The sequence below is a fragment of the Prunus avium genome, chromosome 6, assembly GCF_965620075.1.
Source record: "Prunus avium chromosome 6, drPruAviu1.hap1.1, whole genome shotgun sequence".
Taxonomy (NCBI): domain Eukaryota; kingdom Viridiplantae; phylum Streptophyta; class Magnoliopsida; order Rosales; family Rosaceae; genus Prunus; species Prunus avium.
The window spans coordinates 20535743-20554293 of record NC_142289.1 but is presented as its reverse complement, the minus strand read 5'-3'; the positions used below and the strand labels follow the sequence as shown (position 1 = coordinate 20554293).

General features: G+C 40.2%; 1 non-coding gene across 1 annotated transcript; it reads left to right on the top strand.

The window, feature by feature from the left end:
- Nucleotides 1-12890: 12890 nt before the first annotated feature.
- LOC148293808 (small nucleolar RNA R71) lies at nucleotides 12891-12997 on the top strand. The gene has a single exon (XR_015836851.1). It is a non-coding gene; the product is annotated as a small nucleolar RNA R71 (small nucleolar RNA).
- Nucleotides 12998-18551: the final 5554 nt, after the last annotated feature.

The following is an 18551-nucleotide window of genomic DNA, read 5'->3' as shown; positions in this document are numbered from 1 at the left end:
TCCATTGAAGCTTCAAATGCGTATGTTTTATAAAGGACTAACCCCTTCTAGTCATAATATAGTCACCAATTTTGCAGGTGGTTCTTTTAAAACCAAAACTCCAGAAGAAACGTACGAACTCTTTGAGGAGATAGCAATGGAGACCCAACATACGGATACAAGAGGTAAACGTGTTATTAGTGGTTCTAATGATGCTTCTAGTGTGCAGATTTCAAAACTGGAACAAAAGCTAGATGCTCTTCTTGCATTAAACTCAAGAAGCCCTCCGAAGGAAGTGTGTAGCATTTGTGAATCTCATGACCATGCTACCACAGCTTGTCCACTTGGGGCTGGATATCCAGAATTTGTGCAAGAGCAAGCTAAGTTGGTAAATTCCTACAACCAAGGTCCAAGAAATGATCCATACTCTCAAAGTTATAATCCAGGTTGGAGGAATCATCCAAACTTTTCATGGAGAAATACCCAGAATCAAGCAAATCCCCCTTCATTCCAAAGGCCACAACAATCATCATCATCATTGGAAGATATAGTGAAGCAGATGGCAATCAACCAATCCAATTTTCAGCAAACTACACAAGCTGCCATCTCCAAATTGGAAGTCCAATTAGGCCAAATAGCTGCTGAAATAACTCAAAGAGTGCCTGGGAAATGGCCAAGCCAAACTGAGATCAATCCAAAGAACCCAGAAGCCAAGGCCATTCATGTGCTCAGATCAGGTAAGATCATTGATAATAAAGATGATTCTAATCTTTCAAATGATGTTGTGATTGTAGAAAATGAAGAGGAGGAGACCATGGCCACGGAAGGAGAACAACTCAAAACTTCTCAATCTGCTCCTAAGGCCAAATCAGATTCTCAGAAATCCGATCAATTCCAATTGCATAAAAGGGATGACAAATTTGTGCCACCACATCTTCAAGAAGATAGATACGTGCCACCCGCTCCATATGTTCCACAGATTCCATTTCCAGGCCGTCTTAAGAAAGCAAAGCAAGATAAGGCTTTTAAAGAGATTTATGATATTTTGAGTAAAGTTAATATCAATTTGCCTTTGCTTGATCTTATTGAACAGATTCCTGCATATGGAAAATTCATCAAGGACTTGAAAACTCACAAGCTCAATTTCGCTCCAAATGAAGGAGTAAAGCTCGACCAGAATGTAAGTGCTGTATTGCAAAGGAAGCTTCCACCAAAACTAGATGATCCTGGCAGCTTTGACATTCCCATTAACATTGGAGGCAAGAAGGTTGGAAGAGCCATGTTGGACTTGGGAGCAAGCATCAATGTTTTGCCATATTCAGTTTATCAAGAGCTTGGCTTAGAAGGGATGAAGAAGACTTCAATGCGACTTGAACTAGCTGATCATTCTATAAAATATCCAAAAGGTATTGTAGAAGATATTCTAGTTCAAGTTAATACACTAATTCTCCCTGCTGATTTTGTAGTGATGGACATGGAAGACAATCCAAATGGAGATCGTGTTGATCCCATTCTCCTAGGCAGGCCATTCATGGCCACTGCAGACACAATCATCAAAGTGAAAGATAGCACTCTCTCCATGACTGTTTTGGGTGAAACTGTTGAATTTAAAATGCTTAATGCTCTATCTCAACCTTCTATCTCTCTTGATTCTTGCTTTTCAATTGATGTTGTGGATCATGAGGTTTCTTCCAAAATTTTGCAGAGAAAGTCTAATGATGCTCTAGAAGCTGTCTTAACACAAGAAGAGGAAGATCTTTGTGAACCGGAGTTCCAAGAAGTGGTGGCTGCCTTAGAAGTGTTTCCGCCATACCCACCATCCTTTAGGCCACCAATCGAGCCTCTTGGACCATCATCCACGAAATTGGAGCCATCCATTGTCATCCCACCAAAGCTAGAACTTAAACCTCTTCCCAATAATCTTAAATATACATATTTGGGTGCTAACGAAACTCTCCCTGTTATAATTGCTGCAGGTCTCTCCTCACATGAAGAAGAGAGCTTAATTAAAGTTCTAAAAGAGCATAAAACAGCCATTGGGTGGACCATAGCAGACATCAAAGGAATTAGTCCAAGCATGTGCATGCACCGGATTTTAATGGAAGAAGACAGCAAACCATCTCGTGATGCCCAAAGGAGGCTAAATCCCAACATGAAAGAGGTGGTTAGAGCTGAAGTTTTAAAGCTACTCGATGTAGGAATCATCTACCCAATTTCAGATTCTAAGTGGGTGAGCCCTGTGCAAGTTGTTCCAAAGAAGTCCGGAATCACCGTTGTGAAGAATGAGAAGAATGAGCTAGTTCCTACACGAACTGTCACTGGTTGGAGAGTTTGCATTGATTACAGGAAGTTGAACACATCCACTAGAAAAGATCATTTCCCCTTACCTTTTATTGATCAAATGCTTGAACGTTTATCTGGCCATGCTTACTATTGTTTTCTTGATGGTTTTTCAGGTTATAATCAAATTCCCATTGCTCCGGAAGACCAAGAGAAAACCACATTCACATGCCCATTTGGTACGTTTGCTTATAGAAGGATGCCATTCGGTTTATGCAATGCCCCAGCAACTTTCCAAAGATGCATGATGTCAATCTTTTCAGATATGGTGGAACGATTCATTGAGGTATTTATGGATGATTTTTCAGTTTTTGGTTCCTCTTTTGATAATTGTCTTCACCACTTGTCTCTAGTGCTTAAAAGATGCCAGGAAACAAATCTGATTTTGAATTGGGAGAAGTGTCACTTCATGGTGAGACAAGGCATTGTACTAGGCCATGTGATTTCAAGCAAGGGAATCGAAGTGGATAAAGCCAAGATCGACCTCATCTCAAATCTTCCACCCCCTACCTCTGTTAAAGGAATTAGAAGCTTTCTAGGTCATGCTGGATTCTATAGAAGGTTCATCAAAAATTTCTCAAGCATTACAAGGCCATTGTGTAATCTCCTTGCTAAGGATGCTGTTTTTGAGTTTAATGAAGCTTGCATGGAAGCTTTTTCTACCTTGAAGAGGGAGCTAACTTCAGCCCCTATTATCATAGCTCCGGATTGGTCTTTACCATTTGAAATAATGTGTGATGCCTCTGACTTTGCTATTGGTGCAGTTTTAGGTCAAAAGAAGAACAAGCTGCCCCATGTGATTCATTATGCTAGCCGGACCTTGAATGATGCTCAAATCAACTACTCCACAACAGAGAAGGAGTTGCTTGCTGTGGTTTTTGCTTTAGAAAAATTTCGTTCTTACCTTGTTGGTTCTAAAGTAATTGTTTATTCTGACCATGCAGCCCTTAGATACTTGCTCACTAAGAAGGATGCCAAACCACGCTTGATTAGATGGATTCTCTTGCTGCAAGAATTCGATTTGGAGATTCGAGATAAGAAGGGATGTGAGAATGTGGTAGCTGATCATTTGAGCAGAATTGTGGTTGAAGAAAAAGGAGGAGCTGTGCTACCCTTGAATGAGACTTTCCCTGATGAACAACTATATGCTGCCCAAGTCAAAGAGCCATGGTATGCTGATTTTGTTAATTATCTTGCTTGTGGTGTTCTTAGAAATGATCTAACTTCTCAGGATAAGAAGAAGTTCTTTTCCATGGTGAAACATTATGTATGGGATGAACCTTTCTTATTCAAGCATTGCCCGGATCAACTTATCAGAAGATGTGTTCCAGAAGAAGAGCAAGAAAGCATACTTAGGCATAGCCACGAATTGGCCTGTGGAGGTCACTTTGGAGCTAAGAAAACAGCACTTAAAATTCTGCAATCTGGTTTCTTTTGGCCCACTCTATTTAAAGATGCATTTAATTTTTGTGTTAAGTGTGATAGGTGCCAAAGGATGGGGAACATAAGTCGCAGGAACGAAATGCCATTGAATAACATACTTGTTGTGGAGCTCTTCGATGTGTGGGGTATTGATTTCATGGGGCCATTCCCATCTTCCTTTGGTTATACTTACATACTTGTTGCTGTTGATTATGTGTCTAAATGGGTGGAAGCCATAGCCACCAAAACCAATGATTATAAGGTGGTGTTGAAGTTCTTGAAGGATAATATTTTCACAAGGTTTGGTACTCCAAGGGCTGTCATTAGTGATGGAGGCAGCCACTTCTGTAACAAGCCATTCGAAGCACTCATGAAGAAGTACAACATCACCCATCGAGTCTCTACACCATATCATCCGCAAACTTCTGGTCAAGTGGAAATAAGCAATAGAGAAATTAAGCACATCCTGGAGAAGGTGGTGAACAATACAAGGAAAGATTGGGCAGCTAAGCTCAATGATTCATTATGGGCTTATAGGACTGCATATAAGACTCCCATTGGAATGAGCCCTTATCGTCTTGTGTTTGGGAAAGCTTGTCACCTACCAATGGAGCTTGAACACAATGCCTTTTGGGCCATCAAGAAGTTGAATTTTGATCTAGACAAGACAGGCCATGCAAGAAAGTTTCAGCTGAATGAATTGGAAGAAATTAGACATGAGTCTTATGAGAATGCAAAGCTTTACAAAGAACGAACCAAGAGTTACCATGACAGAAACATTCAACGGAAAGAGTTCTCCAAAGGTATGTCAGTTCTTTTGTTTAACTCACGTTTGCGTCTCTTTCCAGGAAAATTGAAGTCTAGATGGCAAGGCCCATTCACCGTGGTCAATGTTTCTCCCTATGGAGCTGTGGAGATTCAAAACCCTAAAGATGGCTCGACTTTCAAAGTAAATGGACAACGTTTAAAGCCATTCTATGAGGGAGTTTCAGCTGGCATCCAAACTGGCCATGTGGTAGATCAACTTCCCTTCGTACCATCAACTTAGCTGATTGCACAATGTCTTGCCAAGACAGTAACTAAGGCGCTTCTTGGGAGGCAACCCATGTGTTCAAGAAGAAGGTGCTTGGTAGCAAACGACCTAATCGCATCAAGGGGGAGCATTTCAATCCTTTCTCTTTACTTGTTATTATTTTAAATTTCTGTTTCTTTTTTTATAAAAATTAAAAAAAAAAAAAAAAAAAAAAAAATTTAAAAATTTAAAAAGATTTTTCATATGAGCTAACTTATGGTAACTCCAGTGAGCACTTCCGTCAATACAGTGTCTAGGAGTTATTTAGGCGACACCTTCGGTGTCTAAGAAGTTTGGGTTTTAAGCGGGACCATTGTGACCCCTCCAACCTTCCCGGATCCCCTGGCTGTGTTTTCTGAGGCCCTTAACTGGTCATCCATGAGTTGCTTATATATTCATTTTTTTTATTTTTTATTTTTCCTAAACCTTCTTCTAAACTTTTCCCTTTATCATTTGTTTGTTCTCAATCATCTTTTGTATGCTTTCACATTGAGGACAATGTTCAATTCAGGTCTGGGGGGAAGGTTTTCAATTTCAATTTTCTTATCCATTTGTGTTTTCAATTTTCGTTCTCTTGTCACTATTTTTTTTTTATTTTTTTTATTTTTTTTATTTTTAATTTTTTTAATTTTTTTAAAGAATGTCATACAATCAATGCTATGGAGCTGCTATTTGAGGTTTTCATATTAGAATTTTGCACTTCACAAAGCTTTTGCTCTTAGAATTCTGGTGGCTAAAGTACCACGCTCAAATTCTTGAAGGAAAATAGTGGAGACTACCCTAGTGAGCTATATCGAGCCTAATTGCTTTCTTGAGAGGGTTTAAAGTGTTCTATTTCTCATCCATACTTATTTTCTTCAATTCACTCTAATTGATCTCATTATTCCATTTTGATTGAATACTAAGGATGATTCTCTTTTGCAGATATCATGTGCTTGCTCTCATTCATGAATGAACTCATTGAAGTGATGCTAGGCTATGTGTGCATAACCATTCTATGTGCTTTCTTTTCACCCTACCTATATGTGTGTTCCATCAACCCTCTTGAAGCCAAACACTTAAAGCCTTTTCTTCTATCACCCTCATCATTTCCCTACCTTTGTATCTCAATCTGAGATACTTGACCTATTGTAGCCATACCCTATAGCTTAGAAATATACCAAGGTGTGCCAAGATAAAGTTTGAAGCAAGGAAGTTGCAGCCATGTACCTAAATAAAGATGATGTGAATCTGTGCAATGAAGTTAATGAAGATGCAGATCAAATCAACGAAGATGAAAGTGTTTCGATTTGATCTAAGTGTGAAAAATAAAGTCTATGCCAGGAGATACCATGAAGTTTGCTGCCATGCCAATCTAAATCAATGATGCCTTGCAGATTAATGAAGCATGCAACCTTGGTATGTTCTTAAGTTATTTGTTTTTCCTTCCAATTCTTCCATTTCCCCTAAACCTTAGCCTTTCATTACAACATTGTGAAAGACCTAGCTGATCTTTGAGGATGTATTCATGGGTGCTGGTAAGTATGTGTGTATCTCTATTCTTAGTATTTAATTCCTTTCATGAGATCTAACCAAATTTGTGCTTCTATTTCATACACTCACTTATGCTTTCTTGAGAGAATTAAAACATAGGTTCTGAGTGATTGAGTGTTATCTGTGAGAATTAGAGTCGAAGCATGTTCTCTATTCAAGGTTTGAGTGTGCTTGCTTTGAAACTGTGTGCCTTTGAGCTATAGCTTCCACTTGTACACACTGATTGATGACCTATCTTGGCAACTCTATGGTGTTGGAGGTATGACTAAAACTTTCTTTCATTTTCATTAGTTGATTTCAAAGTTGTTTTTCTAACCATTTTGTTTTGTAGAGTTAGAAAAACGTTTGTGGGTATCGTATCTGTTAAACCCTCAGGAGACACAACTCCTCCTACTAGGGATGCCTAGAGGTTTAAAGGCTTGTTGCATACGCTCAATGCAATCGAGTTACCTACAAAAGTGGTCTAGTTAACTTCTTGTTTTGTTTTTATCTTTGTTTCTCTTTTGTTTTGCTCGAGGACTAGCAAAATCTAAGTTTGGGGGTGTGTTAAGCTCATAATTTCATACATATACATGCCCAATTTACTTACTTCTTTTGCTTAGTTCCTATAATTCTAAGTTATTTCCCTCCCTTTGTGTGTTTTGTAGGCCAATAGAGCAAGAGAGCATAATTCATGCAATTCAAGCATGTTAAGGCCTAATTTGGATGAATGGAAGAAGAGCTTAAAAGACAAACTCATTTTGGCTACAGCCCCCTGCCAGTCCAGTTCCGTAGGTCATATTGCAAGCTTTGTTTTAGCAACCTACACAGCTCGGATGAGGCAGCATTCTTCATGAAAGTTGTTCCAATGGGTGTGTACTATAACATATCCAAACTTCGGCCCCATTGGATAAATATGGAGTCTGTTACCTAGCAAACACAGAGCCATGCTCAGGATGGATTTTATCAGCGCACAAAATGAGTTAGAAATTTGTTTTGGCCTTAACTTCCTCCTCCGACCTTGGATTGGCCCAAATGATATATGGCTGGAAAGAAGACATTCTGAACTTCAATTTCGAGTGCTTAAAGTCCTAATTTGATTAAGAGAAGCCCAAGTTGTAAGCCCTTGAAGTTGCTGGTTATGCTGACCTCAGCATGTGCTGGTTGGATGCTTGGTCATGGTGAGCTAGGTATGAGCTATCATTTCTGGTTGGAAGCTTGGTCATGGTGACATGAAGATGAGCTAGGGCTGCTGGTGGGATCTATTGGTGAAGTGCATCAACCAATTCAGATTTTATAATGCAAGTGTTGTATGCATTAGTGAAGTGCATCAACCAATTCATCTTTTATAATGCAAGTGTTGTATGCATTAGCCATATTGAATTCAGATTTGTCACTCCCCTCTCCCTATAAATACCACATCCATTCCACATTCAAGACACAACAAATCCTGAGATTCACAACCCCCACAATTCACTCCAACCATCCTCAAACACTCTCAAAATCCCAAACACTCCAACAATCACCAAAACAACTCCAGCAAACCTCTCTTTCATTTCCCTACGAATTTCATCTTCCTTAGCCATCACCACTCACTCAAACTCATCCCAAATCACCTCCATATCCTTCATACATCTTTCTAGAAGTGGGGAAGCTCTTGGAGAAGCATTAGAAGTGGAGAAGCACTTGGAGAAGCCTTGGACACCACAAGAACTTCAGAAAAAGGGTTTTTCTACTCTTATTGTATTCATTATGTTTTCTCATTTCTGTTCAAGTCTCTTTTCCATTATGAGTAGCTAAATCCATAACTAGGGCTTCGATGTAACCTAACATGAATATTCTGGGTTTATAAGTTTGGAGTTTCAAGTTTGATTCATGATTCATGTTCTTATTCATTATGCTTATAAGTTAACATGCTTGTTTGAATGATTGATCACCATTAGAACTTGTTTGTTAACTATCTTGGTTTGAATTAAGAGTATACACCATGCTTTAATTCGAATTGAACTATGAATAGGAAGAGTATGTATGGACATTCGACAACAGGGATTAGATACATACTTGGTTGTTTAAAATGTTCTTCTATGCTTAATGGGTTCCTAATGCTTAATTTTAGGTTAGACAACAAATGATCAAATTAGGGAATTAGGAACACAAGGTTAGGACCAAACACCATGGCCTAATCATACTTTAGCTAGAATCAATCTTTGAATCTGAATTAGACTTGTTACTTGAATCTTTATAACCCAGAATTGAATTGTTTCCAATGGGAGTCTTATATGCAGTCCTATAAGCCCATAATGAATCATTGAGCTTAGCTGCCCAATCTTTCCTTGTATTGTTCACCACCTTCTCCAGGATGTGCTTAATTTCTCTATTGCTTATTTCCACTTGACCAGAAGTTTGCGGATGATATGGTGTAGAGACTCGATGGGTGATGTTGTACTTCTTCATGAGTGCTTCGAATGGCTTGTTACAGAAGTGGCTGCCTCCATCACTAATGACAGCCCTTGGAGTACCAAACCTTGTGAAAATATTATCCTTCAAGAACTTCAACACCACCTTATAATCATTGGTTTTGGTGGCTATGGCTTCCACCCATTTAGACACATAATCAACAGCAACAAGTATGTAAGTATAACCAAAGGAAGATGGGAATGGCCCCATGAAATCAATACCCCACACATCGAAGAGCTCCACAACAAGTATGTTATTCAATGGCATTTCGTTCCTGCGACTTATGTTCCCCATCCTTTGGCACCTATCACACTTAACACAAAAATTAAATGCATCTTTAAATAGAGTGGGCCAAAAGAAACCAGATTGCAGAATTTTAAGTGCTGTTTTCTTAGCTCCAAAGTGACCTCCACAGGCCAATTCGTGGCTATGCCTAAGTATGCTTTCTTGCTCTTCTTCTGGAACACATCTTCTGATAAGTTGATCCGGGCAATGCTTGAATAAGAAAGGTTCATCCCATACATAATGTTTCACCATGGAAAAGAACTTCTTCTTATCCTGAGAAGTTAGATCATTTCTAAGAACACCACAAGCAAGATAATTAACAAAATCAGCATACCATGGCTCTTTGACTTGGGCAGCATATAGTTGTTCATCAGGGAAAGTCTCATTCAAGGGTAGCACAGCTCCTCCTTTTTCTTCAACCACAATTCTGCTCAAATGATCAGCTACCACATTCTCACATCCCTTCTTATCTCGAATCTCCAAATCGAATTCTTGCAGCAAGAGAATCCATCTAATCAAGCGTGGTTTGGCATCCTTCTTAGTGAGCAAGTATCTAAGGGCTGCATGGTCAGAATAAACAATTACTTTAGAACCAACAAGGTAAGAACGAAATTTTTCTAAAGCAAAAACCACAGCAAGCAACTCCTTCTCTGTTGTGGAGTAGTTGATTGGAGCATCATTCAAGGTCCGGCTAGCATAATGAATCACATGGGGCAGCTTGTTCTTCTTTTGACCTAAAACTGCACCAATAGCAAAGTCAGAGGCATCACACATTATTTCAAATGGTAAAGACCAATCCGGAGCTATGATAATAGGGGCTGAAGTTAGCTCCCTCTTCAAGGTAGAAAAAGCTTCCATGCAAGCTTCATTAAACTCAAAAACAGCATCCTTAGCAAGGAGATTACACAATGGCCTTGTAATGCTTGAGAAATTTTTGATGAACCTTCTATAGAATCCAGCATGACCTAGAAAGCTTCTAATTCCTTTAACAGAGGTAGGGGGTGGAAGATTTGAGATGAGGTCGATCTTGGCTTTATCCACTTCGATTCCCTTGCTTGAAATCACATGGCCTAGTACAATGCCTTGTCTCACCATGAAGTGACACTTCTCCCAATTCAAAATCAGATTTGTTTCCTGGCATCTTTTAAGCACTAGAGACAAGTGGTGAAGACAATTATCAAAAGAGGAACCAAAAACTGAAAAATCATCCATAAATACCTCAATGAATCGTTCCACCATATCTGAAAAGATTGACATCATGCATCTTTGGAAAGTTGCTGGGGCATTGCATAAACCGAATGGCATCCTTCTATAAGCAAACGTACCAAATGGGCATGTGAATGTGGTTTTCTCTTGGTCTTCCGGAGCAATGGGAATTTGATTATAACCTGAAAAACCATCAAGAAAACAATAGTAAGCATGGCCAGATAAACGTTCAAGCATTTGATCAATAAAAGGTAAGGGGAAATGATCTTTTCTAGTGGATGTGTTCAACTTCCTGTAATCAATGCAAACTCTCCAACCAGTGACAGTTCGTGTAGGAACTAGCTCATTCTTCTCATTCTTCACAACGGTGATTCCGGACTTCTTTGGAACAACTTGCACAGGGCTCACCCACTTAGAATCTGAAATTGGGTAGATGATTCCTACATCGAGTAGCTTTAAAACTTCAGCTCTAACCACCTCTTTCATGTTGGGATTTAGCCTCCTTTGGGCATCACGAGATGGTTTGCTGTCTTCTTCCATTAAAATCCGGTGCATGCACATGCTTGGACTAATTCCTTTGATGTCTGCTATGGTCCACCCAATGGCTGTTTTATGCTCTTTTAGAACTTTAATTAAGCTCTCTTCTTCATGTGAGGAGAGACCTGCAGCAATTATAACAGGGAGAGTTTCGTTAGCACCCAAATATGTATATTTAAGATTATTGGGAAGAGGTTTAAGTTCTAGCTTTGGTGGGATGACAATGGATGGCTCCAATTTCGTGGATGATGGTCCAAGAGGCTCGATTGGTGGCCTAAAGGATGGTGGGTATGGCGGAAACACTTCTAAGGCAGCCACCACTTCTTGGAACTCCGGTTCACAAAGATCTTCCTCTTCTTGTGTTAAGACAGCTTCTAGAGCATCATTAGACTTTCTCTGCAAAATTTTGGAAGAAACCTCATGATCCACAACATCAATTGAAAAGCAAGAATCAAGAGAGATAGAAGGTTGAGATAGAGCATTAAGCATTTTAAATTCAACAGTTTCACCCAAAACAGTCATGGAGAGAGTGCTATCTTTCACTTTGATGATTGTGTCTGCAGTGGCCATGAATGGCCTGCCTAGGAGAATGGGATCAACACGATCTCCATTTGGATTGTCTTCCATGTCCATCACTACAAAATCAGCAGGGAGAATTAGTGTATTAACTTGAACTAGAATATCTTCTACAATACCTTTTGGATATTTTATAGAATGATCAGCTAGTTCAAGTCGCATTGAAGTCTTCTTCATCCCTTCTAAGCCAAGCTCTTGATAAACTGAATATGGCAAAACATTGATGCTTGCTCCCAAGTCCAACATGGCTCTTCCAACCTTCTTGCCTCCAATGTTAATGGGAATGTCAAAGCTGCCAGGATCATCTAGTTTTGGTGGAAGCTTCCTTTGCAATACAGCACTTACATTCTGGTCGAGCTTTACTCCTTCATTTGGAGCGAAATTGAGCTTGTGAGTTTTCAAGTCCTTGATGAATTTTCCATATGCAGGAATCTGTTCAATAAGATCAAGCAAAGGCAAATTGATATTAACTTTACTCAAAATATCATAAATCTCTTTAAAAGCCTTATCTTGCTTTGCTTTCTTAAGACGGCCTGGAAATGGAATCTGTGGAACATATGGAGCGGGTGGCACGTATCTATCTTCTTGAAGATGTGGTGGCACAAATTTGTCATCCCTTTTATGCAATTGGAATTGATCGGATTTCTGAGAATCTGATTTGGCCTTAGGAGCAGATTGAGAAGTTTTGAGTTGTTCTCCTTCCGTGGCCATGGTCTCCTCCTCTTCATTTTCTACAATCACAACATCATTTGAAAGATTAGAATCATCTTTATTATCAATGATCTTACCTGATCTGAGCACATGAATGGCCTTGGCTTCTGGGTTCTTTGGATTGATCTCAGTTTGGCTTGGCCATTTCCCAGGCACTCTTTGAGTTATTTCAGCAGCTATTTGGCCTAATTGGACTTCCAATTTGGAGATGGCAGCTTGTGTAGTTTGCTGAAAATTGGATTGGTTGATTGCCATCTGCTTCACTATATCTTCCAATGATGATGATGATTGTTGTGGCCTTTGGAATGAAGGGGGATTTGCTTGATTCTGGGTATTTCTCCATGAAAAGTTTGGATGATTCCTCCAACCTGGATTATAACTTTGAGAGTATGGATCATTTCTTGGACCTTGGTTGTAGGAATTTACCAACTTAGCTTGCTCTTGCACAAATTCTGGATATCCAGCCCCAAGTGGACAAGCTGTGGTAGCATGGTCATGAGATTCACAAATGCTACACACTTCCTTCGGAGGGCTTCTTGAGTTTAATGCAAGAAGAGCATCTAGCTTTTGTTCCAGTTTTGAAATCTGCACACTAGAAGCATCATTAGAACCACTAATAACACGTTTACCTCTTGTATCCGTATGTTGGGTCTCCATTGCTATCTCCTCAAAGAGTTCGTACGTTTCTTCTGGAGTTTTGGTTTTAAAAGAACCACCTGCAAAATTGGTGACTATATTATGACTAGAAGGGGTTAGTCCTTTATAAAACATACGCATTTGAAGCTTCAATGGAATCCCATGATGAGGACATTGGTTGAGCAACCCATTGAATTTCTCCCATGCTTCACAAAACGATTCATCATCTTGCTGTGCAAATAACAAGATCTTGTCCCTAAGCATGTCGGTCTTTTGCGTGGAGAAGTATTTTTCCAGGAACTTCTTTTGAATGGCAGACCATGTAGCGAGTGAACCAGGCTTCAAAGAATTCAACCAATACTTCGCCTTATCCTTTAAAGTGTATGGAAACACTCTCATTCGAAGTTGATCTTCTGTCACACCTGTCAAGGGAAAAGAACTCACAACATTAAAAATATCCTTTATATGAGTCAATGGATCTTCATTAGGTAAACCATAAAAGGAAGGCAGCATATTAAGATGAGAAGATTTAAGCTCATAATTTCGAGCTACAGTGGGCAGCAAAATGCTTGAAGGAAATGCTGGAATTGTTGGGATATCAAGTTCTCCCATGAACTCAATGGCAGCCATCATTTCTTCTTCTTCTTGGTCTGAACTTGCTTCCGAATTTGAAAGTGAAGAACCGGGAAGTTCAGTGTGGAGAGCAAGACTTGTAAATGTAGCAAGAGCTTGCTCTTTTGCAGTTGACAACTCCCTTTCTAGACGATTCTGAATTTCAGAGGTCACTCGTCTGGGTTGCAATGATGGTCCTGCGTTCAAAGATCTAGAACGTTGGAACGAAGACCTATGTATGAAATTATGAGCTTAACAATACACCAACCACTCCAATTAGGAACAAACTGCCGTTGAACTTGAATTGTCCAATTTCTGACACCTATTGATTTCGGATCGAGCCCAAAACTTGGGCAACATCATAATATGGTGGGAGGAGTCATTTGGCGAATTTTGAGTGAAATCCAATCACTAGAAGAATGGAATACACCAACCACTCCAATTAGGAATGAACTGCCGTTGAACTTGAATTGTCCAATTTCTCACACCTATTCATTTCGGATCCGGCCCAAACCTTGGGCAACATCATAATATGGTGGGAGGAGTCATTTGGTGAGTTTTTAGAGAATTCCAATCGGTAGAAGTATGGAATACACCAACCACTCCAATTAGGAACGAACTGTCGTCGAACTTGAATTGTCCAATTTCTCACACCAATTGATTTCGGATCGAGCCCAAAACTTGGGCAACATGATAATATGGTGGGCGGAGTCATTTGGTGAGTTTTGAGTGAAATCCAATCGCTAGAAGTATGGAATACACCAACCACTCCAATTAGGAACGAACTGCCGTTGAACTTGAATTGTCCAATTTCACACACCTCTTGATTTCAGATCGAGCCCAAAACTTGGGCAACATCATAATATGGTGGGAGCAGTTATTTGGTGAGTTTTGAGTGAAATCCAATCGCTAGAAGTATGGAATACACCAACCACTCCAATTAGGAACGAACTGCCGTTGAACTTGAATTGCCCAATTTGGAACACCTATTGATTTCGGATTGAGCCCAAAACTTGGGCAACATCATAATATGGTGGGAGGAGTCATTTGGCGAATTTTGAGTGAAATCCAATCACTAGAAGAATGAAATACCCCAACCACTCCAATTAGGAACGAACTGCCGTTGAACTTGAATTGTCCAATTTCTCACACGTATTCATTTCGGATCGGGCCCAAAACTTGGGCAACATCATAATATGGTGGGAGGAGTCATTTGGTGGGTTTTGAGTGAAATCCAATCGCTAGAAGTATGGTATACACCAACCACTCCAATTAGGAACGAACTGCCGTTGAACTTGAATTGTCCAATTTGGAACACCTATTGATTTCGGATTAAGCCCAAAACTTGGGCAACAACATAATATGGTGGGAGGAGTCATTTGGGGAGTTTTGAGTGAAATCCAATCGCTAGAAGTATGGAATACACCAACCACTCCCAATAGAATGAACTGCCGTTGAACTTGAATTGTCCAATTTCTCACACCTATTGATTTCGGATTGAGCCCAAAACTTGGGCAACATCATAATATGGTGGGAGGAGTCATTTGGCGAATTTTGAGTGAAATCCAATCACTAGAAGAATGGAATACACCAACCACTCCAATTAGGAATGAACTGCCGTTGAACTTGAATTGTCCAATTTCTCACACCTATTCATTTCGGATCGGGCCCAAACCTTGGGCAACATCATAATATGGGGGGAGGAGTCATTTGGTGAGTTTTTAGAGAAATCCAATCGGTAGAAGTATGGAATACACCAACCACTCCAATTAGGAACGAACTGTCGTCGAACTTGAATTGTCCAATTTCTGACATCAATTGATTTCGGATCGAGCCCAAAACTTGGGCAACATGATAATATGGTGGGCGGAGTCATTTGGTGAGTTTTGAGTGAAATCCAATCGCTAGAAGTATGGAATACACCAACCACTCCAATTAGGAACGAACTGCCGTTGAACTTGAATTGTCCAATTTCACACACCTCTTGATTTCAGATCGAGCCCAAAACTTGGGCAACATCATAATATGGTGGGAGCAGTTATTTGGTGAGTTTTGAGTGAAATCCAATCGTTAGAAGTATGGAATACACCAACCACTCCAATTAGGAACGAACTGCCGTTGAACTTGAATTGCCCAATTTGGAACACCTATTGATTTCGGATTGAGCCCAAAACTTGGGCAACATCATAATATGGTGGGAGGAGTCATTTGGCGAATTTTGAGTGAAATCCAATCACTAGAAGAATGGAATACCCCAACCACTCCAATTAGGAACGAACTACCGTTGAACTTGAATTGTCCAATTTCTCACACCTATTCATTTCGGATCGGGCCCAAAACTTGGGCAACATCATAATATGGTGGGAGGAGTCATTTGGTGGGTTTTGAGTGAAATCCAATCGCTAGAAGTATGGAATACACCAACCACTCCCAATAGAATGAACTGCCGTTGAACTTGAATTGTCCAATTTCTCACACCTATTGATTTCTGATCGAGCCCAAAACTTGGGCAACATCATAATATGGTGGGAGGAGTCATTTGGTGAGTTTTGAGAGAAATCCAATCGCTAGAAGTATGGAATACACGAACCACTCCCATTAGGAACGAATTGACGTTGAAATTGAATTGACCAATTTCTCCCACCTATTGATTTCGGATCGAGCCCAAAACTTGGGCAACATCATAATATGGTGGGAGGAGTCATTTGGTGAGTTTTGAGTGAAATCCAATCGCTAGAAGTATGGAATACACCAACCACTCCAATTAGGAACGAACTGCCGTTGAACTTGAATTGTCCAATTTGGAACACCTATTGATTTCGGATCGAGCCCCAAACTTGGGCAACATCATAATATGGTGGGAGGAGTCATTTGGTGAGTTTTGAGTGAAATCAAATTGCTAGAAGTGTGGAATACACCAACCACCCCAATTAGGAAAGAACTGTCGTTGAAACTGAATTGACCAATTTCTCCCACCTATTGATTTCGGATCGAGCCCAAAACTTGGGCAACATCATAATATGGTGGGAGGAGTCATTTGGTGGGTTTTGAGTGAAATCCAATCGCTAGAAGTATGGTATACACCAACCACACCAATTAGAAACGAACTGCCGTTGAACTTGAATTGTCCAATTTGGAACACCTATTGATTTCGGAACGATCCCAAAATTTGGGCAACATCATAATATGGTGGGAGGAGTCATTTGGTGAGTCTTGAGTGAAATCCAATCGCTAGAAGTATGGAATACACCAACCACTCCAATTTGGAACGAACTGCCGTTGAACTTGAATTGTCCAATTTGGAACACCTATTGATTTCGGATCGAGTCCAAACCTTGGGCAACATCATAATATGAAGGGAGGAGTCATTTGGTGAGTTTTGAGTGAAATCCAATCGCTAGAACTATGGAATACACCAACCACTCCAATTGGGAACGAACTGCCGTTGAACTTGAATTGTCCAATTTGGAACACCTATTGATTTCGGTTCGAGCCCAAAACTTGGGCAACATCATAATAAGGTGGGCGGAGTCATTTGGTGAGTTTTGAGTGAAATCCAATCGCTGGAAGTATGGAATACACCAACCCCTCCAATTAGGAACGAACTGCCGTTGAACTTGAATTGTCCAATTTCTCACACCTATTGATTTCGGATCGAGCCCAAAACTTGGGCAACATCATAATATGGTGGGAGGAGTGATTTGGTGAATTTTGAGTGAAATCCAATCACTAGAAGTATGGAATACACCAACCACTCCAATTAGGAACGAACTGCCGTTGAACTTGAATTGTCTAATTTCTCACACCTATTGATATCGGATCGAGCCCAAAACTTGGGCAACATCATAATATGGTGGGAGGAGTCATTCGGTGAGTTTTGAGAGAAATCCAATTGCTAGAAGTATGGAATACACCAACCACTCCAATTAGGAACGAACTGCCGTCGAACTTGAATTGTCCAATTTCTCACACCAATTGATTTCGGATCGAGCCCAAAACTTGGGCAACATGATACTATGGTGGGAGGAGTCATTTGGTGAGTTTTGAGTGAAATCCAATCGCTAGAAGTATGGAATACACCAACCACTCCAACTAGGAATGAACTGCCGTTGAACTTGAATTGTCCAATTTCTCACACCTATTGATTTCGGTTCGCGGCCCTAACTTGGGCAACATGATAATATGGTGGGAGGTGTCATTTGGTGAGTTTTGAGTGAAATCCAATCGCTAGTAGTATGGAATACACCAACCACTCCAATTAGGAACGAACTGCCGTTGAACTTGAATTGTCCAATTTCTCACACCTATTGATTTCGGATCGAGCCAAAAACTTGGGCAACATCACAATATGGTGGGAGGAGTCATTTGGTGAGTTTTGAGAGAAATCCAATCGCTAGAAGTATGGAATACACCAACCACTCCAATTAGGAACGAATTGCCGTTGAACTTGAATTGCCAAATTTGGAACACCTATTGATTTCGGATCGAGTCCAAAACTTGGGCAACATCATAATATGGTGGGAGGAGTCATTTGGTGAGGTTTGAGTGAAATCCAATCGCTAGAAGTATGGAATACACCAACTACTCCAGTTAGGAACGAACTGCCGTTGAACTTGAATTGTCCAATTTCTCACACCTATTGATGTCGGTTCGCGGCCCAAACTTGGGCAACATGATAATATGGTGGGAGGTGTCATTTGGTGAGTTTTGAGTGAAATCCAGTCGCTAGTAGTCTGGAATACACCAACCACTCCAATTAGGAACGAACTGCCGTTGAACTTGAATTGCCAAATTTGGAACACCTATTGATTTCGGATCGAGTCTAAAACTTGGGCAACATAATAATATGGTGGGAGGAGTCATTTGGTGAGGTTTGAGTGAAATCCAATCGCTAGAAGTATGGAATACACCAACCACTCCAATTAGGAACGAACTGCCGTTGAACTTGAATTGCCAAATTTGGAACACCTATTGATTTGGGATCGAGTCCAAAACTTGGGCAACATCATAATATGGTGGGAGGAGTCATTTGGTGAGGTTTGAGTGAAATCCAATCGCTAGAAGTATGGAATACACCAACCACTCCAATTAGGAACGAACTGCCGTTGAACTTGAATTGCCAAATTTGGAACACCTATTGATTTCGGATCTAGTCCAAAACTTGGGCAACATCATAATATGGTGGGAGGAGTCATTTGGTGAGGTT